Here is a 26255-nt window from a genome sequence, read left to right on the forward strand (position 1 = left end):
CCTGCTCTGATCGCCTAGTGGTTGTGCACTAATCAGTTGGAAAGCCAAATCTGTTGTCATCCCAAGCTCTAGGAGTTACTGAACCTGAACAAAGTAAAAAGGGAGGGATGTGGCCCATGATCACCCGGCTGGTATGCTACCAGCAGGATCGGAAAACAGTGCAGGCCCAAAGAGCAAGAAAGTTAAAAAAAAGACAGTCAGCATCAAGGGCGTATCCAAAAGAAGGATGGATAACTGGGGAGGATCACACCCATAGTTGTCAAATGTACAATGTGAATTATTGTAGGTTCATAAACATAAATTAAAACATTCCCAATATTGTTTCTCACATAAAGAATAATTATTGAACTTTGGTAATGTCAGGCCAGTTGCTTTCTGTCCAAAATCACAGATGATGCGACTATAAATCAAAATTAAGCTACAATTCTCAAAATCTTACAGTTGTAAAAGCTGATACAATTGACACACTGATACAACAATCAAGACATATTTAGAATATTTCTGCAGTTTTCATGAAAAATTAAAACATTTTATCTTCAATCAATCAAAGTCAAAAGCCTTTAATCTCATTATATGACTGTGCATACAACAAAATAACGAGTGCTTCTCCACAAGGTGCATGCATAAATAAAATAGAAGAAAAATAGAACAACATCTTGGGTAAAAATAGATAAAATACTTACATCAAGGCACAGTATTGCTCAAAGAACTTAGATTAAATAGGATTGCTCCCCTGTCCAGGCCTCGGTAAGAGTATTAAAACCAACAAAAACAAACAAGAAGTGAAGTTGCATAATTTTTTATTTCTGTACTATTGCGTTTAGTGGTTTTAATGATGCAGTATGTGAGGATGCTCTCCACAGTGGTCCTGTAGAAAGCCAGCAGCAGCTTAGCTTTCAAATTGATCTTCCTGAGCAGTCTCGGGAAGTTGAGTCGTTGCTGGGCCTTTTTCACTATCGCTGTGGTATTTACACAGTCCAGGTGAGTTTGTCTGTGATGTAGACTCCCAGAAATATCAATGAGTGGACCCTTTTCACACACTCCGATTGATGAGCAGTGGGACTGGGTCCACGCGGCAGTTCTGTAAGTCTAGGATGATTTCCTTCCTCAATGTGGTGTTCAGTGTAAGGTTGTTTGCTGTACCCCAGTTTCCCAGTTTTACAATCTCATGCCTGTAGGCAGACTCATCTCCTGTTGAGAAACGTGATGACGAAGTTGCTGGTATGCAGTCATGTGTACAGAGAGTATAGGAGAGGGCTCAGTAGACCAGTGATTTTCAACCACTGTGCCGCGGCACACTAGTGTGCCGTAAGAGATCGTCAGGTGTGCCGTTACAAATTATCCAATATCACTTTTTTTTTAATTAACATTTATTAATAATTTTCTACAAATATTATGTCATTGTCCAGTGTCCGTGCTGTAAAGGCTGGCAGAGTAATGTAATATTTGTCCGTGTGGCAACACGTAGCTGATTGCCTCGTTCCTCCAAGAGAATTAGTGATGCACCTGAGAGGCCGTGGTGACAGTCATGGAGAAGTTTTTAAAAAGGACAACTGCAAACTCCGAACTGGGCCCTGGACAAGATTCTGACCCAGATGAAGGCCCTAGTATGAGTGGTGGGAAAAAGAAAGCAAAGACGGTGAGCTCAAGGCAATATAGTGAAAGCTATCTTTCGTTTGGATTTACTTTCACCGGGGATGAGACGACACCTATTCTGTTATGCCTGGTGTGTGGCGAGAAGCTATCCAACAGCGCCATGGTGCCAAGCTTAAACGCCATCTCCAAACGACACACCCATCACTTCAAAACAAGCCGATAGACTATTTTGTTCGCCTGCGTGTAAACACAGAGAAACAGGCAACAATTATGAGAAAAACCACAAAGGTAAATGAGGAAGCGCTCAAAGCTAGTTACCTAGTCGCCAAACTTGTTGCTAAATCAAAAAAGCCGCACACTGTGGCAGACATTAATACTACCTGGCTGTAAAGCCATTGTCAACGAGATGCTCGGCCCTGATGCGGTTAAAGACATAGCTAAAGTCTAAAGAGAGGCTGAGAGCTGTTGAAGAAGAGCTTTGTGTGTGTCTTTCTTCTATTCCTGCCAAGATATCGGCTTTGTGTTCATCTAAACAGGCTCAGGTTTCACACCGACTGAGTATAAATAAATTGAGAAATTATATTGTAATTAAATATACTATACAACCTTGAGGGGGCCCGTTGCTGAGGATGATTGAGGAAGAGAGGTGTGGGCCATGTCTGGCAGACTGTGGACGGTATGTAAGAAAGTCTTTAATCCTGCAGCTGATGGAAGGAGATAGTCCAATGAGGGAGGGTTTGTCAACCAAAATACCAGGGATGGTATTAAAGGTTGAGCTAAAGTCTATGAAAAGCATCCTCACGTAGTTCCCTTGGTGTTCCAGGTGGCTCAGTGCAGCGTGGAGAGCTATTCCAAAAGCATTCTCGGTGGACCGGTTTCCTCTGTCGGCAAATGGTAGGGGTCAAGTGAGGGAGGGAGGGAACTCCTTGTGTGATGTGCAACTAGCCTCTTAAAGCGCTTCATGTTCACAGGTGTGATTGCAACAGGCCTGTAATCATTTAGACTGTCAATGGCTGATTGGGGGTTTGGAGGGACTGGGATGATTGTTTCAGATTTCAGGAAGGAGGGAATGGTTGATTGTTGCAGGGAGCTCTTAAAAATTTTTGTGAAAACACTGGTCAGATGATCAGCACAGGCTTTCAGTACCTTCCCCGGGACTCCATCTGGGTCAGCAGCTTTCCTGCTGTTTACAGTACTGAGCACACATCTCATTTTATGTTCCTGAAGCATCAGTCTGATGCTGGTGGGAGGTGGTTGTGATGAGCCTGAATTTGATCTGTCCGTCTCAAAACAGGCAAAGAAATGGTTTAGTTCCTCTGCCAGCGAGGTGTCTGTGTTTCAATGCACACATATGGTTATTTTTGTTGTAGTTTGTGATGTGTTTTAATCTCTCCCACATCTTTTTTTAGTAATTTTTCTGTGAAGTACTCCTCGATATTTCTTTTGTAGGCCAATTTGGCCACTCTGATGCCTCTCTTTAAGTCACCTCAGGCAGCGCTGTACTCTGCCTGGTCCCCTGACCTGTAGATGGTGTTGCAGCGTCTCAGGAGTGCCTGAGTTTCTCGAGTCATCCAGGGTTTTCGGTTGGGGAAATTCCGGATCTGTCTATTTACAGTCACAGTGTCTATGCAGTTTGTGATGTAAGACAGAACCGTATCTGTGTGTTCCTCGAGGTTCTGTTGTTCAAAAAATTCCTAGTGTGTGAAAAACAGTCCTGCATCTGGGAGAGTGAATTCTCAGGCCACGTTGTAATTGCCTTTGTTTTTGTGGGGAGATGTATGTGGGCGTGTGTCACAAACATGATCGGATCCAGCAAGGTTTGACTGGGAGCTGCTAATTAGGCTAAGGTTACTTAGCCAAAGCCATTTCGTTTTTTGTTTCACTGTCTGAGGTCAAATCAGACTAAAACTCTCCTGTTTCAGGTCAGTCAGGATCAACAAAATTATTTAATTTTGTTTAATGTCACAATGATGAGAAAAATAATTTTCTGGATAATTTAATATTATTTTTTTCTTAGTCAAAGGTTTACATACACAAAAAATACTCTGTCTTTAAAGAACATGGAAGCTCCTGATAGGTTCACTAACACCATCTGAGTTAATTGACAGCACACCTGGGGATGTATGTTTAGTATGTGGTTTAAGCCCACACCTCAAACACTCAGCTTCTTTGTTTGAAATTATGGGAAAATCAAAAGAAATTGGCCGAGCAATTAGCGAAAAACTTGTGGAGCACCACAAGTCCAGCTCATTCTTGGATGCAATTTCCAGATGCTTGAATGTGCCATGTTTATCTATTCAAACAATTATACGTTAGTATGGCACAGTCCATTGAGTCAAGGGGCCAGGGCCCTGACGGGGTCAAGAGCTCCCCGGCAGGTGCAGGGAGTCGGGGTAAAGGGGGGCGCCCCTGGCGTGGGGGGAGGGCCAACCCCAAAGGACGAGAGCATCAGTCCTTCCTTGGGGGCGCACCTGAGGCAGACCATGAGCCAACAAGTCGACGTTCACGTGGTCAAACCTCCTCTCGGTGACAGCAAAGCACTCCACAGGGGCTTTTGCGTGGCGGTGCACCTTAGCACGCTGTGTCAGCTCTCGGGAGCTCAACGGCGGCCAAAGCAGTGAGTTTCATCACATCAGGGTCACCAGTGTAGCGCCGAGGAAACGGAGTCGGAGTGTCAAACACAGGAACAAACCTTGTTTTATTGTAAGACATCAACAGACTAACCGCATAACGGCGGGAACTCACTACTTCCTAACTCTGGAAGTGTAACCAACAAGAACGTCCATGCGGAACCTCGTAACCTAACTCGAGGTCCCGTGGGTGAATTATGTAGACCACCACAACCTCAAAGGGGAGGAATTATCTTTTTCATGATTGTGGCATTTAACAAAATGTAATAATTTAGGTGATCCTGAGTGAGCTGAAACAGGCAAGGTTTAGTCAGATTTAACTTCAAATTGTGAGAAGAAAAATGAAATGTTTTTCCATAGTGTATGTAAACTACTGGCTTTAACAGTATGTGTGTGTGTATTTGTAAAAACCCAATTCCAACCAAGGTGGGACTTTGTGTTCAATAAAATCAGAATACTATGATCTGCAAATCATGTTTTACTTATATTTAATTGAAGACACCTCAAAGACATATTTCATCTTCAAAGTGAAACATTTTATTGTTTTTTTGAAAAAATAATCATTAACTAGGAATTTTATGGCTGCAATATGTTCCAAAAAACTGAGACAGGGTCATGTTGACCACTCTGTTATGTCACATCTTCTCTCAACAGCATTCAATAAATGTCTGGCAACTGAGGACACTAATTGGTGAATCTTTGTAGGTGAAATTCTATCCCATTCTTGTTTGATGTAGAGCTTCAGATGTTCAACAGCCTTGGGACTTTGTCATTTTAGCCTTCAGAATGCATCACATTTACAATGGAAAACAGGTCTGGACTGCAGCCTCCTGGGTACGCCCACACCTGCCTATGTGGCAACAGGGTTAGGAAGAAAAACATCGCATCAGCACTCTTTTACTCCAAAGCCATGCTGTTGTTACACGTGCAGAATAGGGTTTGGCATTGTCTTGCTGAAAAAAGCAGGGGCATCCATTGAAAAGACGGCTTGGTTAGCAATACAGTGCCTTGTGAAAGTATTCGGCCCCTTTGAATTTTCACACATTTCAGGCTTCAAACATAAAGATATAAAATTATTTTATTATATTATTAAGTATGAATATGACGGTGCCTTGTCATCGAGTAATGTACAATTTATGAGCAAACCAATTTAAAGTGTATGTAATGTCAATTTTCAAACGCAAGTTATCTGATCTAGATGAAAATATATGTTCTACTGTGCCATAAAATGCACATCTTGTTCGATGTTTTTACCGCAAAATACAAGTATTTATGAATTAAAGTCAGCTAACTTTGACATAGTTTCCCATATCTGACACACCCCCTTTAATGTGGTCGACCTCTAACGTCGTAAGTAGGACTCGTGTCTGTGAAATGGCTGTATCGCTCATATAGCATTGCTTGTTGACGCCAAAAAAAACCCCATTTGCTTTGAGAATTTCTCAGTGATTGTCAGCTAAAATCAATCGGTAATAATGGTGAAGTGTGTGGTTCAGTTTCGTTGCAATTTGAATTATTCTGGTAACAGTTTACATTATTTCCCCAGCCTCAGAAGACTGTCAGGTTTGTGTTAGCAAGAGCTAATTTTTCTAAACACAGTCAGCAGTCTGTCAGATGCAGTGAACATTTCACCCCGGAGTCTTACTGGTGGACTCATGTCTAAGACGGGTTTTAAATGTTAAAACCTGGACCACTGTCTACCATACAGCCAGTTCCGATATCTGAACAGATCAGTGTTGCCTAAAGGACCAAACGCGAACTTTCAACTCGAAAAACAGGATAATATTGTATACAAACCTTTTACTATTTAACAATTCAATGACAGCTAGCACTCCCTGTGTGGGGTTTGCATGTTCTCCCTGTTCCTGTGTGGGTTTTCTCCAGGCACTCCGGTTTCATCCTACATCCCAAAAACGCCCAACATTAATTGGACACTCTAAATTACCACTTAGTTACTGGTTAGTTCGACCTACAAATCCCCAACACCATCTCACAAGCTGTCTATAAGGAGTGTAGACCTGAAAGTAAGAAAATATACTCATATGACAATTTTCCAGAATGGGACTTTGTTTAAACAACCATTGATTGGACAAAGAATAATGTAAACAATTCTTTATTTAAAAAAAATCTGAATGTATATGGAAAAGGCTGGGCTGATTTGGGGAAATAATTTTTAAAATAGCTCTTACTCGTGTTGTGGAAAATCCAGTCACTGCCAATACTGTTGCCTGAATTGGAGACCAAAGTACCGAAGGGCTCAGACAGCTGGCGATCCATCCATTTTCTTAGCCACTTATTCTCATGAGGGTTGTGGGAGTGGTGGAGACTATCCCAGCTCTCAATGGGCAGGAGGCAGGGTACCCCCTTAACTGATTGCCAGGCAATCGCAGGGCACATTGAAACCAACAGCTGCACTCACAATCACACCTAGGGGCAATTTAGAGTGTCTAATTAATGTTGCATGTTTTTGAGATGTGGGAGGAAACCAGAGTGTCGGGAGAAACCCCACGCAGACACGGGAAGAACATGCAAACTCCACACAGGCAGGTGCGGGATCGAACCCGGGACCTCAGAACTGTGAGGCCAACGCTTTCCAGCTGATCAACCCTTCCGCCGAGATATAATTAAAAGAAACTGGGAGTCTACAAACTTCTACAGCTCAAAGACCCATATCAGTCCAGTACACAGAACCATCCACCCCATTTACATTTCTATATTAAGCATTTAGTTCCCAAATGAAACCACAAGCTTTCAGTATAAAGTTTAGTGGTTTTGCTCATGACACAAATATTGTGACTAATATGGGGATGGACGAGTCTGGGTACTGTCTGGTTATGGCATCAGTTTAACACATGAAATTATATTTATGGTGAAGCAAGTTCTGACCAGCTATTGCTCTCAAATTAATGTGACAATTTTTTAAATGCATTTCGTTCATTCAGAGCCTTATTTGTGAAAATATACCAACTTAGACTAAATACACACTGTTTGCATAATTTAAAACAAGCCCTCTTCTTTTCCTTTCAGCTTGTCCCATTAGGGGTCGCCACAGCGTGTCATCTTTTTCCATCTAAGCCTATCTCCTGCATCGTCCTCTCTAACACCAACTACCCTCATGTCCTCCCTCACAACATCCAACCTTCTCTTTGGTCTTCCTCTCGCTCTTTTGCTTGGCAGCTCCATCCTGAGGACCCTTCTACCAAGATACTTACGCTCTCGCTTCTGGACATGTCCAAACCATCGAAGTCTGCTCTCTCGAACATTGTCTCCAAAACATCCAACTTTGGCTGTCCCTCTAGTGAGCTCATTTCTAATCCTATCCAACCTGCTCACTCCTAGGGAGAAGCTCAACATCTTCATTTCCGTCACTTCTAGTTCTGCTTCCTGTTGTCTCTTCACCGCCACCGTCTCTATTCCTTACATTATCCCTGGCCTAACCACAGTTTAATAAACTTTGCCCTTCATCCTAGCAGAAACTTCTGTCACATACCAGACACCTTCCGCCAGCTGTTCCAACATGCTTGGACCCATTTCTTCACTTCCTTACCACACTCACCAGCGCTCTGGATTGTTGACCCCAAATATAAGTCATCCACCCTTGTTATCTCTTCTCCCTGGATCATCACTCTTCCACCTCCACCCCTCTTATTCACACACATATATTCTGTTTTACTGCAGATAATCATCATTCCTCTCCTTTCCAGTGAATCCCTCCATCTTTCTAATTGTTCATTCATGTCCTCCCTGCTTTTACTGCAGATCACAATGTCATCTCCTAAAATCATGGTCCAAGGGGATTCCAGTCTAACCTCATCAGCCTATCCATTACCACAGCAAACAGGAATGGGCTCAGAACTGATCCCTGATGCAGTACCACTTCCACCTAAATTCTTCTGTCACACCAACAGCATACCTCACCACTGTTCTACTGCCCTCATACATGTCCTGTACTATTCTAACATACTGTATTTCTCCGCCACACCAGACTTACACAAGCAGTACCACAGTTCCTCTCTGGGTAATCAGTCATAGGCTTTTCTACATCCACAAAGACACAATGTAGCGCCTTCTGACCTTCTCTGTACTTTTCCACTATCCACTAGCATCGTCAATGCAAATAATGCATCTGTGGTACTCTTTCTAGGCATAAACCCATACTGTTGCTCACAGATACTTCTGTCCTGAGTCAAGCCTCCGCTACTCTTTCCCATAACTTCATTGTGTGGTGTATCACCTTTATTCCTCTATAGTTACCACAGCGCTGCAAATCCCCTTTGTTCTTAAAAATTCCGTCATATGCCTCTTCTTTAGCCTTCGCCACCTCTATCTTTGCCCTACGTCACATCTCAATGTATTCCTTTCGCCTTTCTTCAGTCCTCTCAGTGTCCCACTACTTCTTCGCTAACCTCTTTCCTTGTATGACTTCCTGTATTTTGGGGTTCCACCACCAAGTCGCGTTCTCCCCTTTCCTACCAGAAGACACCCCAAGTACTCCCCTGCCTGTCTCTCTGATGAATTTGGCTATAGTAGTCCAGACTTCTGGGGGCTCCTCCTGTCCATTGAAAGCCTGTCTCACCTCTTTCCGCAAGGCCACACAACAGTCATCCTTTCTCAGTTTCCACCATGTGGTTCTCTGCTCTACCTTTGTCTTCTTAATCTTCCTACCCACCACCAGAGTCATCCGACACACCACCATCCTATGCTGTCGAGCTACACTCTCCCTTACTTTACAGTCCGTAACCTCCTTCAGATTACATCGTCTGCACAAAATATTATCCACCTGTGTGCTTCTACCTCTGCTCTTGTCAGTCACTCTATGTTCCTGCCTCTTCTGGAAAAATAGTATTCATTCCAGCCATTTACATTCTTTTTGTAAAGTCCACCACCATCTCTCCCTTAAAGTTCCTTTCCTGGATACAGTGTCCCCCATGAAATCAGCACTAATACAAGTATATGAAGTATTTATGGGTTCACAGTAGATAATCATCAACAAAAAATACAACTAACCATCAACATTAATCCATCCATCATTACATGCATGAATAAACACAGGCACCAACATTAAATCCTCTCACATATTACATCTGCCAAGGATGTCATAAATTTACTATCATGTGTAAGTTTGTGAACAATATTATAACAGAACCACATTACTAACTGCCAAAAACAAGAAGGGATAAAATCTTCCTGCCTGAACAGACATCAAATATTCCCTAAAATACAGTTATTCAGACAACACACATTGCAAAGTGATATTAATTGATATGGTTGTAAATTAGAGAACCTGTCATTGTATTTTGTGGAAGTGAGCTTTCCTCCATGGGCCCTACGACTAAAAAGGGAAGTGAAACGGCAAATACCAAGTCAGTTGACATTGCAGGCCAGCTAAACCAAAGCAACAAATTCAAGTCACCTTCAAATATACAAATAGTCACATACAATGGAAACCAAGATACAAGCAAAAAATAAAGAATATGGTATGCAAATGCTGACACACTAACAGCAGAAAAAATTAATTAATTGTGTAGCAAAATCAGCATAGAACATCCTGATATGGTATGTATAACAGACGTAAATCCTAAGATGTTTAAATATGGAGTAAACGACAAGTCACTTTCAGTTTTGGGTTATGAGTTGATAAGTTCAGCAGACAACAGGGGGATGCTAATTTACTATGCCTATGACCTGATTGTAAGCAAAATTGAAACACTCAGTTTGTTGAATCACTCTGGTGTAACATTCATTTGAAAAACAGAAAAAACATTATCATAGGGACTATTTATAGAACTCCTAACAGTAGCAATCAAAACAATATGTTACTTATGTTCGGGGCATGGACAAGCCACTGCCCTGAGCAGTGCTGCCTGCCAGGGGCATGGCTAAACCACTGCCCTGGGCGGTACTGCCTCTGACAGCTGTCCCAATCCTGCTCTGCAACATCAATAAGGTATTACTGTATGTATTTCTTTCGGGCTTTTCCCGTTAGGGGTCGTCGCAGTGTGTCATCTCAGATGAACGCTCATCATTGTTTGGCACAGTTTTTACACTGGATGCCCTTCCTGACGCAACGCCTTTGCATTTATCCGGGGGAGGGAGCTGGAGCCCATCCCAGCTAACTTTGGGCGAAGGCAGACTACATCTGGTCATTGACCAAGTAATGTCGTGTAGTCCTGGGCTGATTCCTTTCTAAGGATCATCGAGATCCCACGAGGTGATATCTTACATGGGGCTCTACTCCGATTGAGATTGACCATCATCTTTAGCTTCGTCCATTTTCTAATGATCGCTCCAACAGTGGACCTTTTTTCACCAAGGTGCTTGGCAATTTCTCCGTAGCCCTTTCCAGCTGTGTGGAGTTGTACAATTTTGTCTCTGGTATTTTTGGACAGCTCTTTGGTTTTGTTGGCCATGTTACAAGTTTGAGTCTTACTGATTGTATGGGATGGATAGTGCTATTTATGCAGCTAACGACCTCACACAGGTGCATCGGATTCAAGATAATACATGGATTAGAGGTGGACTTTTAAAGGCGGACTAACAGGTCTTTGAGGGTCAGAATACTAGCTGATAGATAGGTGTTCAAATACTTATTTGCAGCTGTATCACACAAAGAAGTCGTTAAAAAAATCATACATTGTGATTTCTGGGTTTTTCTTTTTTGATTATCTCTCTCACAGTGGACATGCACTTACGATGAAAATTTCAGACCCCTCCATGATTTCTAAGTAGGAGAACGTGCAATACAGCAGGGTGTTCAAATACTTGTTTTCTTCACTGTAACTGTTCTAAATGAAGAAGACTTTACATCTTGCACATCTGTGACTCTTATAAGAAATAGTTCCTATAAACAGAAATGTCTCTTCTTCCTTGTTCTGAATTTGTACCAGGGCAGCACAGACTGCCGGAGAAAAATTCCTTGTGTGTTTTTACACGCTTGGCCAATAAAGATGATTCTGATTCTGACCTCTCTGGAAGGGAAGGAGCCCAAGCTGGTGTATGAGGTCAAGAGGTTCTGACTAGATATAGTCGGACTCGCCTCTACACACCGTTTGGGCTCTGGTACCAACCCTTTTGAGAGGGGTTGGACTCTGTTCCACTCTGAAGTTGCCCGTGGTGATAATAATAATAACAGTAATAATAATGCAAATAATAATAATGCAATACCATTGTCCGGGATCTGGAAACAGATCAGGCAAGTCAGCTGGAATACTCGCTCATGATTTGTCCCCAGCAAAGGATACATCTGCACCATTTTGTTCTCCATGGGTGAGATTGCTGTGGTAATAATTCAGTTTAGCAAGAGCGCAGACAGAGAATACAGCAACAACCACACAAAGTCCAAATAGCTACGAAAACCGCAATAGAAGTTAAAATAGATGAGACAAGTGCTTTGTATTTGCCAAACCCACTAAAGACTATTTAATTTTTTTGTACTTTCATTATTTGCTTAAATATGACCTTATACATTTAATCAACAGATAAGGTGTTGTCCATTTGCTAATCATACAAGAATGTCTTGTGCAACGTGGCGGTTGTCCTTGATCTTTGTGCGAGAAACCATCTGGTGACATCCTCCTCGCCCAGGTGTTGCTGTGGAGACGAAAAACACCAAATGTGGAGTGGAAAATTATTATCCTGGCTCAGGACCAGACTTGGGGGCGGCAACCACTTCTCCCATTGACCCGTACATATAAAAACCTTGTGTTACTGGGCAGCTTTTGTCTTCCCATTAGGCTATCTTGTCAGAAGACATGTCTCGTGTGCTGCACAGATACCTGTCTAAGACGTCTGTATTACACGTTTCTTTGTAATAAATCCATTTGCTGTTAACTCGTCTAATCATTGGGCATCCCTTCCTCGATCAGTGAACATGCGTAGGGTCCAACTCGCAAATCCCTATAATTTCTTGGTGACCCCGACCGTAAGTCGAGGGAGGTCGACGGGCGTTGGCCGTTGACAGATGACATTTTTCGGAGACATATGAAACAAGTTTTACGGACAAGTCAAGAGTGATCGCCTGTACTTCTGACTTCTCCAGGTCACGACCTACATAAACCCAAAGGTAAGCAGAAACCTGTTACTGAATGTCGAATTGATGACGTACGAAAAAAAACGAATAGTATAGAAGTTCTAATTTGTTGCTCGATAGTAATTCGCTTGGGTTTAGTCGAAGAAGAGTGACCACTAAATTAAAATAATCATGGATGGTGAATTTGATCGTGAATGTGCTGAATATACAGTAATCCAACTAAAGATGAAATGTACATTGAAATTCAGCGGCAAATGATGGCCAATGTTGATAAAAAGAAACAAGATAAAGAAAAGAAGCGCGCATTAAAACAATCGCAAAAACACAACTTGGGTAAAATTCGCGATTGGGACAAACTGACGATGAAGTTACAGGAATTTGAAAGAGACTACGTAAAACAGGCGAAAGATGTGAGGGACAGATTAGACAAGGGCTCATGGAACGATAAGAGGAAGTGTAAGAGAGAACTTAAAGATGTGGACAAAGAAAGGTGGACTGCGCATTTGATGACTGTGACGGTTACGGCACTGGCAGTGTTGAAGAAAAAAGCGTAATGGTAAGTCGAACGAAGGCAAAGTAAGTAAAGAAAATGGTACGCTTACTCCCGGACTGGCGCCGACCACGCCCCTGTATCCAACACTCTCTGCACCCTACGCGGGGTAGACGGATGTTGGAACAGGACCAGGAAACTACCCGAGGATGAGAAACACAGGTAAGGTGGCATGTGACATTGAGGGCATCAAGGAGCCCATGACGGAGGAAGAAAAGATGGGGCTGAGAAAAGTTGTATTTAATATGCAAACGAGTGTAAAAGAGACTGGAAATGAGGAAGGATGTCATGAACGAGACTCAAGGGCGGACCCAAATGCACGACTCCAAAGGCAAGCAGGCAGTACAGAGAAAGCCTTTAATCGTTCCAAGGTCGGTAATCAGTGAGTCCGTCCAAACAAGCAGAAGTAGCAATAGCGGCAGGCTTACGAGGTTGGTCGTGGAACAGACGTGGGTCGGTACATGGAAGGTAGACGTCAGGCATATGGTAGTGCAGGAACGAGGCATGAGAGGCAACAATCTGGCGAAGGACTAGTCGTCCCCCGGGTCCTATATGCACTTGGTCTAATCAGTGGTCATGAGGTGCAGGTGTGTGCCTTCTGATTAGCTGGCCACGCTCAGCTCAGGCTGGAATCCAGGAGGATGACAGTACCCTCCCCCCTTAACAGCCAATGGGCCAGGAGCGTCAGGATGGGCCGCGTGGAAGTCCCTGATGTAAAACTTGAAGCCTTGTCTGCTTGCCTTACGCATGAAAATACACACCTGGGCTGTGTCACTCACGTCAGTAGATTCGTCCAACTGCAGTGAGAAACACTCACAATCTCGGATGTCCTTCCACACATCAACCATGGGTTCACAGCGCCTTTACAGCTGCAGAGATTCTATTGAAGTTAATATTTTCACCTTATTTTTAAAAGATCGTCTTGGAAGGACTTCTTGTTTTTAAAGATGATGTGATTAACATGGAAACAATGCTTCGGCCGGTGGAGGCTTTTGCTGTTGAAGTATATTGTGTGAAAAGTGACTACTGTGCGGCCAATTTGGATTTTAGTTCATTCACTTTTCTCATTCTCAGCTTGCTCATTCTTTTTGCTTTTTGTCGGTGTCGTATTTTCCATAAACAGTTCAAAAATGCCGCTCCACATTTCACTCCACTGGCAGATGAGGCAAACGCACTTCAAAAATTACATCTTTAAAAAGTTGGGCGCCTCCCATTCCGCACAGATGCTGTTGACCGGCATTGCTCAAATACGATAATCCTCAAACTCCAATATTTCTGGTGAAAAAAATCAGACCTCAAGGTTAACCAACTGTCTGGAATTTTGTTCGAGATTTGCAAGCTGTCAATACTGCAATACATCATCTGGCTCCTTGTTTGCCAAACCTTTATACCATTTTGAGCAAAATGCCCCCTCGTGCAAAGTGGTTTTCAGTTGTTGACCTTTCTAATGCATTTTTTTCTGTGCCACTTCACAAAGTTTCACAATTTATGTTTGAGGCACTCGCCCGCAGTCTTGAACCTTTAACACTCACACCGGGCACAGCTTTGCTACAAGATGTTGATTTGTTGAATGCTGCTCTCACCAAAGAACAGTGTGAGACTGATATGGTTGCTTTTTAAAATGTGTTGCGTCAGAAGGCCACAAAACATCTTTATCAAAACTGCAGTTTGTATCACAAAAGGTTAGATTTCTAGGACACATTCTCACTCCTCAAAGCAGAATTCTTTCTCCTGCTCGGGTGCAGGCTTTTTTTGCCACACCCAAACCACTCACAAAGAAACAGGTGTTGTGATTTTTCCTTCCTTCCTTGTTTCTACCTCAAACCCCCCCCCTTTCTCTCACTGACTTTCACTCGTATCTACTCCTGCTGAATGTGCTGTATGGAGATGGTGCGGGGCGACTTTTGAGAATGGCATTTGGATGAGGCCTGATGGTAAGCCTCGTCTGCCCTGTCATCTTTTCTTTTGCTAAAATGACACGGGTTGGATGATGTTTCAGGGGCTTTTGGATAGACGACAATTTGACCTCAAAACACATGGAGTTCGCATTCCCCAGTCCGGGGGTGCGGTAGAAAAAAGAAAATGGGATTCTAAAAGCTAAGTTGAGTAAATGCTTTGAAGACACGAAATTAACTTGGATCAAGTGTCTGCCAATTGTCTTGTTGTATATGAGGATACGTGTGCGTCTGAGGCACAATCTGTCCCCATTTGAGATTCTGTTTGCAGGCCCTCTGAATGTTGGACTGCATCTTCCAGGCTTTCCGACGGACATTTTCAAGGGCAGCATGATCAGGTATTGCACATTTTGACTAACCTGCTCTCTGATGTCAGGAAACTAATTCATGCAGCACTGCCATGGGTGGTAGTGGACCCTTACATGACATAAAACCCGGTGACTTCGTGCTGATAAAGAACATCCCGCGAAAAAGGTGGCGGCATCAGCGCTGGCTGATCCCTTTTTCAAGTTCTCTTGGAGACCAACAGTGTGGTGAAGGTTGCTGAAATGGCTACGTGGGTTCACGTATCACACTGTGTGAAGTTCCCAACACCTCCAATGAATCCTCCACTCTCCTCATCTTCTACACCAATTGACCCCTCCGTGGAAATTGCGCAATCCGCGTCACTGACCAATCAGAGGCCAGAGATCTGTATAATCTCAGACTCAAATCTCAGACAACGCTGGATGGTCCAGTATAGCTTCTGTTGGCGTTTTATCGCGTATTTGGGTTCTATAACAATAGATATGGTTAAGAGATGTAGTCACGGACTTTATAATAGTGATGATAGCTTTCCAAAACCGAAGACCGAGTACGAAAAATATCTTTGATGGATATAACTTTGAGGAAGACCGCATGATCAACTGAATCCATCAACTGGAACAGATATGTTTGCACGAAGGTAAGTCCTATATTTGATTTTCAATACATGTCTCATATAAATGAATTAGCAGTTCTTCGCTTGCATAATATAGCTACGTGTGAATGTTTGACACACTTGATCTGTGTTGAGCGATATTTTGCGATGATCTAACTGCACAAACGTGTCGCTTTGTTCGCGGCTACGCAGCTAGGGTAAACTGGACTGTTAGCACGAAGGTATGCCCTATATTTGATTTTCATACATGTCTCATATAAATGAATTAGCAGTTCTTCGCTTGCATAATATAGCTACGTGTGAATGATTGACACACTTGATCTGTGTTGAGCGATATTTTGCGATGATCTGACTGCACAAACGTGTCCCATTATTCGCGGCTAATTAGCTAAGCTAAACCGGACTAGCAGTCCTAAAAGCCTTCGACATGCACCAAGACACCAAGACTGAAGGAAGGATGTTTGCGGACACTAAAGTCGTGATTGTCGTACTCGGTCGGGACTTACGTAGGTTCGGCACTAATTCAAGAATAATTATTGAGGGGAGCGCGTGACGTACACAAAGAAAACGAGAGAAACAACTCGTACATCAAGCCTCGCCTTCTTTTCCTTCATACGGTGGTTCACAATCGGCTATACAGATACATATACAGATTCTGCACACAAGTGTGATATGTAACACGAAAATAGGAAACTGTCAATGACGAATTCGTCTTTGGGTTATAATATATTATATTATGTGGCTTCTCGGCCTTCCTCTGACTCTGGAAAGATCTCGCGCTAATATCAATGGTTTCTCCGTCGATATGCATGTAAATACCATTGAAATACTGCTCGCTGAAATACTTAAAGCGCTGCTGTCTGCTTTTCAACGATATTTCACTGTTAGCTAAGAATGCGAGTGAGAAATCAGCCAGTAAATCGGACAGTTTCGCTCTATTCTTTTCGTGCTGCGCCGATATTTTTGCCAATTGTTTGTCTGACGTCAGCGCACATGGCGTGACGTCACTTCAGGAGGCGTGGTTAAGTGCCCTGTACACCCGGTCAATTGACCATAAAGGTCATCAAGATGATAGAGGTTGGCCTATAAAGGCTGAGTAACCTCAATGGAAGTGGGTTCACTTTCCTCATCCTGAATATGCTACATACTTGACAATAAGCCGCTTTTGATTTTAATCGGTTGGGTTTAGAGATTGATTAGGTTGGATTAATCAAAAGGGAGGAATCTGTGTTGGCAGATTAATGTTTTGCATATGTACCGACTATTAATTCCATTAGTTCTACCTTCAACTTTAACAAGTTTTATCCTATTGTGAGTTCTAGTTCTCTTGGTCATGGCTGTTCCTCATATGATGTTGTTTTTACAGGCTCAATGTGTATACAGCTGGACATAGATAACTGTCTTGTTTTCCCCTCTTTCTGCCTCTCTCACTTTCATATAACCAAAGGATATTTAGTCTGATTTTTAGTGTAAGGGTTGACAACTCACGAGACTTGAAGCCTTTCCTCTCTTTGCAAAGATTTTACAACTTGAAGGTCTCGAAGGTTGACACAAGAGAGTTGGACATCGTCAGGGGCAGCAGTGCTGAAGGATGCCTCCTGAAGTCCACAGTCATTTCAGCAGTCTTTAGAGTGTTCAACGCCAGGTTGTGTTGACAGCACCAAAACTCCAATCTCGCCACTTTACGTCGATACGTAGACTCATCGCCGTCTTTGATGAGGCCGATGACCGTGGTGTCATCTATGAACTTCAGGAGTTTGACAGTCGATGCCATGAGGTGCAGTCGTTCCTGTAGAGTGAGAAGAGCAGAGGGGAGAGGACACAACCTTGGAGTGCTCCGGTGCTGATAGTGGATGTGGGCTCGTGGATAAAATGGTGTCTCCAAGCCTCACCTGCTGTGTCCCGCCTGTCAGGAAGATGTAGATCCACTGACACGCCTTCCCATGAGGAAGCAGAATCTGGGTTCTCTGAGGCAGTCTCTTCTACCCCTGTGGTTGAGGTCACCAAGGTGGTGAAAAAGCTCCTCGATGGCAGGGCCTCGGGTGTTGGATTAGATTCACCTTAAATTCCTAAAGGTTCTGGATGTTGTTGGGCTGTGCTGGTTGACACACTTCTACAATACTGCATAGACATCGGGGACAGTGCCTCTGGATTGACGAGCTGGGAAGGTGGTTGCCCTTTTTAAGAACGGGGACTGGAGGGTGTGTTCCAGGTAAGGGGGATCACACTCCTCAGCCTCTCTGCTAAGGTCTATTCAGGGGTGCTGAAGATGAGGGTCCTTCGGGAAGTCGAATCTCGGATTCAGGAGGAGCAATGTGGTTTTTGTCCTGGCCATGGAACCATGGACCAGCCCTCGGTAGGATCCTCGAGGGTACATGGGAGTTCGGACAAGCTGTCTACATGTGTTTTGTGGGCCTGGAGAAGGCATTTGACCGTGTCCCTCGGGGAGCCCTGTGTGGGTCGTAGGGTGTTTCTTTGGGAGTATTGGATACCAAACCCCCTGATATAGGCTGTTTGGTCCCTCTACAACCAGTATCAGGGTTTGGTCCGCATTGCCGGCAATAAGTCGGACTTATTTCCGGTGTGAGTTTGACTCCACCAAGGCTTACCTAAATTTTATGGACAGATTTTCTAGGTGCAGCCGAGGCATAGAGGTTGTCCAGTTTAGTGGCCACAGAATTGCATCTCTCCTCTTTGCAGATGATGTGGTTCTGTTGGCTTCATTAAGCGATGATCTCCAATATACACTGGAGCAGTTCATGCCAGAGTGTGAAGCGGCTGGGATGAGAATCAACACCTCCAAATCTGAGACCATGGTCCTCAATCGGAAAAGGGTAGTGTGCCCTCTATGGGTCAAGGATGAGATCCTGGCCCAAGTGGACGAGTTCAAGTATCTTGGGGTCTTGTTCATGAGTGAGGGAAGAATGCAGTGGGAGATCGACAGGCAGATCCGCAGTGATGCAGACTTTTTATCAGTCTGTTGTGGGAAAGAGGGAGCTTAGTCGAAAGGCAAAGCTCTCAATTTACTTGTCGATCTAGGTTCCAACCCTCACCTATATTAACAAGCTGTACGTCATGACTGAAAGAACAAGATCCTGGATACAAGCGGCCAAAATCAGTTTCCTCCACTGGTTGTCCGGGGTTTTCCCTTTTAGATAGGTTGAGAAGCTCAGTCCTCTTCTGGTCTGCATTGAAAGGAGCCAGATGAGGTGGCTGGGGCACTGATCTGGATGCCTCCCGAACACCTCCCTGGTGAGATGTTCCGGGCACATGCCACCGGTAAGAGACCCTGGGGATACCCAGGACACACTGGAAAGACTGTCTCGGCTCTGCCTGGGAACGCTTTGGGATCACTGCAGAAGAGCTGGAAGAACTGGCTGGGGAAAAGGAAGTCTGGGTATCCCTTCTAAAGCTACTGGCCCTCGCGACCTGACTTAGAAAAGTGGGAGAAGATGAATGGATGGATAAATGATATAAGGTTGAGCAAAGGCTAAGGAAAGGTGTCAATTTTGGTCTTAATGGAACTCAGTGCGGCTTTTAATACGATAAATCTAAATAAATATACCATTGAACAGGTTTGAAACATGGTTAGGACAAAACTGTCCTGAAATGGTTGAGTTTCTACCTGGAGGAAAGGATATTGAGAACTTCCAGTTGTTACAAGGAAGTGCTCAATTTCAACGAATGAGAGGGATTTCTCAGTTATGAGTTCAAATAGTGTTTACAGTCATGGTTACTTATTTTTCTTAACATTTATAACGTCAGGAGTAAATGGAAATTAAATAAACTAAAAAGTCATCCAAGAACTCTATGCTTGAAAGAAAGATTCACTGGTGTTTCAGGCAGACCAACATCTTCAGTATCAGATATTACTATTTGAAAAACAAATTGAAATATGTAAAAAATATATGACAAATAATGGATTGAAATGTATGAAACAGCAGTGGAGTGGCACGGTGGGTCAGCTAGTAAAGCGTTGGCATCTCAGTTCTTAGGACCCGGGTTCGATCCCAGCCCCACCTGTGGAGTTTGCATGTTCTCCCCGTGCCTGCGTGGGTTTCCTCTCACATCTCAAAAACATGAAACATTAATTGGACACTCTAAATTCCCCCTGGGTGTGATTGTGAGTGCGAATGGTTGTTCATCTCTATGTGCCCTGCGATTGGCTGGCATCCACTTCAGGGTGTACCCTGCCTCCTGCATCTTGACAGCTGGGATAGGCTCCAGCACTCCTCGTGACCCTCGTGAGGATAAGCGGCAAAGAAAATTGATGGATGGATGGATGGATGGATGAAACAGCTGTGGTGAAAATTACACATTGATGGCCCCTCTGTATCTCTGAAAACATAATACAAATGATCACATCATTCCGCCAATTGTTATGGTATTAATATAGGAGGTTATGCAAAAATCTAAACATTGTGAATACCACAAAAAAATATTGAATTGGCTACATAGAACTAACAACCAACTAAACAATGAAGTGTATATCAATGTAAATTTTCTCACGGATTGGTGAGTTCAAAACTCAACACATGCTGTATAAAATACAAAATTTACTTTGCTACTGTATTCAGAAGCTGAGGCCCTGTAGCTCAGTGGTTAGAGCACTGGTTTGGTAAACCAGGGGTTGTGGGTTCGTATCCCACTGGGGCCTCCACTCCCCGAGAAGGGTTGCGTCAGGAAGGGCATCCGGCGTAAAAATTGTGCCATACATATGTGCATTCATCTGAGATGACACGCTGTGGCGACCCCAAAAGGGATAAGCCGAAAGAAACTTACCTTACTGTATTCAGAAGCTGTTTGACACAAAAACACACACACACGTTATATCACAGTTCTGAGGTCCCAGGTTCAATCCCGACCCACCTGTAGCGAGTTTGCATGATCTCCCCGTGCCTGCGTGGGTTTTCTCCGGGCACTCCGGTTTCCCTCACACATCCCAAAAGCATGCAACATTAATTGGACACTCTAAATTGCCCCTAGGTGCGATGCGCGAGTGCGATGTGTTGTCTGTCTCCATGTGCCCTGCAATTGGCTGGCAACCAGTACGGGATGTACCCTGCCTCCTGCCCGTAAACAGCAGGAATAGGATCCAGTACTCCCGTGACAGTTGTGAGGATCAGCGGCAAAGAAAATTAGATAGATAGATAGAGAGAGAGAGAGAGAGAGAGAGAGAGAGAGACATTTTGAAAACTTAAAATGTGAGTCCAAACAACCAATATAATTTTGCCAAACTTCAGATGTAATTTATATATATATATATATATATATATATATATATACACACACACACACACACACACACACAAAGGTCACAAGGGTCGCGGGGAGTCCTGGAGCCTATCCAAGCTGTCAATGGGCAGGAGGCAGGGTACACCCTGAAGTGATTGCCAGCCAATCGCAGGGCACATAGACAAACAGCCGCACTCACAATCACACCTCGCGGTAATTTAGAGTGTCCAATTAATGTTGCATGTTTTTGGGATGTGGGAGGAATCCGGAGTGGTCGGAGAAAACCCACGCAGGCACGAGGAAAACATACAAACTCTACATAGGCGAGGCCAGGATTGAACCCGGTGAGCAATAAAATGCGTGATCTCCAGGGCCAGTGCTAAAGATAGGTCTAATTATATTAACGGTTGTCAATTATATAATATTTGAGAAATTTACGTCCAACTGACTTTTGTGTTTCCTGGTTTCGATATGATCCTGGATATTTTTTGCTCCTCGGCTTCCATAATTGATAATATTGGAACACAGAATGCACAGCACTTTGCCGGGAAAGTCCACTTTTTGTATGTGTTCGGTTAGACATGTTGATACAGTTTTAGTTCCTATCGGCACGGTTACGCTTTTTTCAAGCCATGTCCAAGTGAATCAGTTTTTTTACCCCGTGGTTTTTAACAATTTCCCTGGCACGATCTTCATCATTTCGCTCCGAGACTTTTGTCAGACTAGCAAACACGCAGCCCGCTCGATAACGTTGCGTACGTATGCCTACAAGTTATAACTATGCCATAGTAAACAGAATACAAAATACAAATGTTACAACCTACCGGTCATCTTCAGGTTCAGGCTTGGGAGTGCTTTTGTGATATGATTTTAAATATGAAAGGAAATGAATCTATTCATAAAAAAATTTGGAACTTTTTCCATGATTATTCTGTGATCACACACGGTATATACAGTGCCATGAAAAAGTATTGCATCTTTCATAAGTTTTATAATTTTACATATTTTCCAAACTTTAAGATCAGCAAACAAATGTAAATATCTGAAAAATATAACACAAGTGAACTTAAAAAACTGTGTTCCAATCTTCTTATTCTTATTCTTTTCCTTTCAGCTTGTCCCATTTGGGGTCGCCACAGCGTGTCATCTTTTTTCATCCAAGCCTATCTCCTGCATCTTCCTCTCAAACACCAATTGCCCTCATGTTTTCCCTCACCACATCCATCAACCTTCTCTTTGGTCTTCCTCTCGCTCTTTTGACTATCGCTCACACCTCAGCACCCTTCATCCAATATACTCACGCTCTCACCTCTGGGCATGTCCAAACCATCGAAGTCTGCTCTCTCTAACCTTGTCTCCAAAATATCAAACTTTGGCTGTCCCTATAATGAGCTCATTTCTAATCCTATCCAACCTGCTCAATCTTAGAACCTTGACGTCTTCATTTCTGCCACCTCCCGCTCTGCTTCCTATTGTCTCTCAAAGCGCCACCGTCTCTAATCCATACATCATGGCCGGCCTCACCACTGTTTTATTAAGTTTGCCCTTCATCCGAGCAGACTCATCTGTCACATAACACACCAGACACCTTGCCCCAGCTGTTCCAACCTGCTTGGACCCATTTCTTCACTTCGTTACGCAATCACCAGTACTCTGGATTGTTGAACCCAAGTATTTGAAGTCATCCACCCTCGCTATCTCTTCTCCCTGGAGCCTCACTCTTGATGATGGATAAGTACGGCATCCAGGAAAAGAACTTTGAAGGACGCGTAATGGTGGACTTTGCAAAAAGGATAGAATTGGCAGTAGTGAACACTTTTTTTTCCAAAAGAGACAGGAAGATAGAGTGACCTACAAGAGAGAAGGTAGAAGCACACAGGTGAATTATATTTTGTGCCGACAATGTAATTTGAAGGAGGTTACTGACTAAAAGTAGTGGTGGGGGAGAGTGTAGCTCAACAGTATAGGATATAAGTATAGGATGGTGGTGTGTAGGATGACTTTGGTGGTTGGGGAGGAAGATTAAGAAGACAAAGGTAGAGCAGAGAACCATGTGGTGGAAGCTGAGAAAGTAAGAATGTTGTGCGGCCTTGCGGAAAGAGGTGAGACAGGCTCTCGATGGACAGGGGAACTCCGGGAAGACTGGACTACTACAGCCAAGCTGATCAGAGAGACAGGTCGAAGAGTACTTGGTGTGTCTTCTAGTAGAAAAAGGGAGAAGGAGACTTGGTGGTGGAACCCCAAAATACAGGAAGTCATACAAGGAAACAGGTTAATAATGAAGAAGAACTGGGACACTGCGAGGACAGAAGAGAGGCGAAAGGAATACATTAATATGCGACATTGGGCAAAGGTAGAGTTGGCAAAGTCTGAACAAGAGACATATGATGACCTGTACTCCAGGTTGGACACGAAAGAAGAAAAGGATCCCTACAGGTTGGCCAGACAGAGGGATAGAGGTGGGAAGGATCTGCAGCAGGTAAGGGTGATTAAGGATAGAGATGGAAATCAGTTGACTGGTGCCAGTGGTGTGCTACATAGATGGAAAGAATAAGAAAGAAAATTGGACAGAAGGAAGAGTAGAAGAGGCAAGTATGAAGGACCAGGAAGTGACAATAATTAGTAAGGGAGAAGTGAGAAAGGCACAAAAGAGGATGAAAACTAGAAATGCATTTGGTCCTGATGACATACCTGTGGAGGTATGGAAGCAATTTGGAGAAGTAGTTGTGGAGTTTTTGACCAACTTATTCAACAGGATACTAGCAGGAAAGAAGATGCTTGAAGAATGAAGGAAAAGTTTAAAAAAAAAAAAAAACAAAGGCCATTTTCAGAGCTGTGGGAACTATAGAGGAATAAAATTGATGAGCCACACAATGAAGTTATGGGGAACCGTAGGGGAGGCTAGATTCGGGTCAGAAATAAGTATTTGTGAGCAACAGTTTGGTTTCATGCCTAGAAAGAGTACGACAGATACATTATTTGCCTTGAGGATGCTCATGGAAAAGTACAGAGAAGGTCAAGAGGAGCTACATTGTGTCATTGTGGACCTAGAGAAAGCCTATGACAGAGTACAGAGAGGAACTTTGGTACTACATGCGTAAGGCTGGTGTGACGGAGAAATACGTCAGAATAGTATAAGACGTACGGGGGAAGCATAACAGTGGTGTTGTGTGCTGTAGGTGTGACAGAAGAATTTAAGGTGGAGGTGGAACTGCATCGGGGATCAGCTCTCAGCCCTTTCCTGTTTGCTGTGATAATGGATAGGCTGACAGATGAGGTTAGACTAGAATCCCCTTGGACCATGATTTTCGGACATTGTGATTTGCAGTGAAATCAGGGAGCAGGTGGAGGAAGAAATAAAAAGATGGAGGCATGCACTGGAAAGGACAGGAATGAAGATTAGCCAAAGTAAAACAGAATATATGTGCGTGAATGAGAGGGGCGGAGGGGAAAGGGTGAGGCTCCAGGGAGAAGAGATAGTGAGGATGGACAACTTCAAATACTTGTGGTCAACAATCCATAGCACTGGTGAGAGTGGTAAGGAAGTGAAGAAACGGGTCTAGGAAGGTTGGAACAGCTGGATAAAGGTGTCTGGTGTGTTATGTGACAGAAGAGTCTCTGCTAGGATGAAGGGCAAAGTTTACAAAACAGTGGTGAGGCCGGCCATGATGTACGGATTAGGGTTGGTGGCACTGAAGAAACAACAGGAAGCAGAAATGGAGGTGGCAGAAATGAAGATGTTGAGGTTCTCGCTCGGAGTGAGCAGGTTGGATAGGATTAGAAATGAGCTCATTAGAGGGACAGCCAAAGTTGGATGTTTTGGAGACAAGATTCGAGAGAGCAGACTTCGATGGTTTGGACATGTTCAGAGGTGAGAGAGTGAGTATATTGGTAGAAGGATGCTGAGGATGGAGCTCCCAGGCAAAAGAGTGAGAGGAAGACCAAAGAAAAGGTTGATGGATGTTGTGAGGGAGGACATGAGGACAGTGGGTGTTAAAGAAGAAGATGCACGAGATAGGCTTATATGGAAAAAGATGACACGCTGTGGCGACCCCTAACAGGACAAACTGAAAGGAAAAGAAGGAGCTGGAAGTAGCACAAATGAAGACTTTGAGGTTCTCTCTAGAAATGAGCAAGTTGGATATGATTAGAAATGACCTCATTTGAGGGACAGAAAAAGTTGGATGTTTTGGAGACAAGGTTTGAGGGAACAGACATCGATGGTTTGGACATGTCCAGAGGCGGAAGAGTGAGTAAATTGGTAGAAGGGTGCTTGAGGCGGGAACTGCCAGGGAAGCGAGCTACAGGAAGGCCAAAGAGAAGATTGTTGGATGTTGTGATAGAAGGCATGAGAGCAGGTGGTGTTAGAGTGGATGATGCATGCATGTGCAATGGAAAAAGATGACACGTTATGGCAACCCCTCATGAGACAAGTCGAAAGGAAAAGAAGAAGAATCATGAAATTCACTCACCCCTTCTTCAGTCTGTTTCCAGGTAAATGAAAAAAGTGATCTGTGCATATGGTTTTCCGAGCTCGTTTTTATTTACTAACAAGCTGAATGGGCTTTCTGTCCCAGGCACATGGACTACCTCTAAGCAGTCTGTGTACAAAAGGATCTACACCAGGTCCTTGTTTAATGTTTTCATTTTCTGGACAACTTGTTTCTGTAAATCAGGTTGTGTCACATCTGGGTCTCCATGGTAGTGTTCTCCCTCTTGAGGTTTTAACTCATTTCCATGTGGAATCATCAGTCCAATGTTTATCTCTACAAATTAAAAAGTTGAAATTATTTCTAAATGTCAAAAACAACAAAAAACGTCTGTATAGGCTCCAGCACTCCCCCAACCCTTGTGTGGATAAGAAACTCAGAAAATGGATGAATGGATGGACAAACAATACTATCGTACTCCTTACCTGGACTTGATTTTTTTCTTTCGCCTGAAATATTTTGGTTAGATTGGTCCAAAGTTAAATAACTGTCATTCTTTTGACTTCAAGCTTCTCAAGTGCATGAATTGGTACGCAAGGGTTTTCTCCTGAAACAAACGAGTTTTGTTTGAAAAATTCAGAAATTTAGGAGCCACTACAAAATTCACATAAAAAAAAAAATTGTTGCGCTACACAGGTCACCACACACCTAGTTCAGCATGTTCCTGTCGAAAAGTCTCCTGTAGGTTTTGCCCTCTTGTACATTTCGTATTATTAAAGCAAAACTGCGTCAACGGCTGAAGTGTTGACTGCAAAACGGACGGGAATCAAAATATTATGGTAAAGCACGCCATCACTTCGCTTCTGTCTAGCAACGCCATATGGTGTGTCACTTTTCCGGGTTTTGTCACT

General features: G+C 43.4%; 1 protein-coding gene across 7 annotated transcripts in view; it reads right to left on the bottom strand.

Annotated features, from left to right (window-relative positions):
* Positions 1 to 25842, bottom strand: part of LOC133501812 (uncharacterized) — a 29787-nt gene extending 3945 nt beyond the window's left edge. Inside the window, exons 1-4 of one of the 7 annotated variants that reach the window (XM_061821817.1) lie at positions 25387 to 25842; positions 17572 to 20017; positions 17168 to 17468; positions 2 to 5076 (exon numbers count right to left, since the gene is read on the bottom strand). The gene's annotated coding sequence lies outside the window, so the exon portion shown is untranslated. Of the gene's footprint in view, position 1; positions 5077 to 6023; positions 6245 to 6415; positions 12506 to 17167; positions 17469 to 17571; positions 20793 to 25386 lie in introns of those variants that run through there. The other 6 variants (XM_061821820.1, XM_061821819.1, XM_061821818.1 and 3 more) reach the window with 6 other exon arrangements.
* Between the last annotated feature and the right edge of the window lie 413 nt (positions 25843 to 26255).

The sequence above is a fragment of the Syngnathoides biaculeatus genome, chromosome 6 (genome assembly GCF_019802595.1).
Source record: "Syngnathoides biaculeatus isolate LvHL_M chromosome 6, ASM1980259v1, whole genome shotgun sequence".
Lineage (NCBI taxonomy): Eukaryota > Metazoa > Chordata > Actinopteri > Syngnathiformes > Syngnathidae > Syngnathoides > Syngnathoides biaculeatus.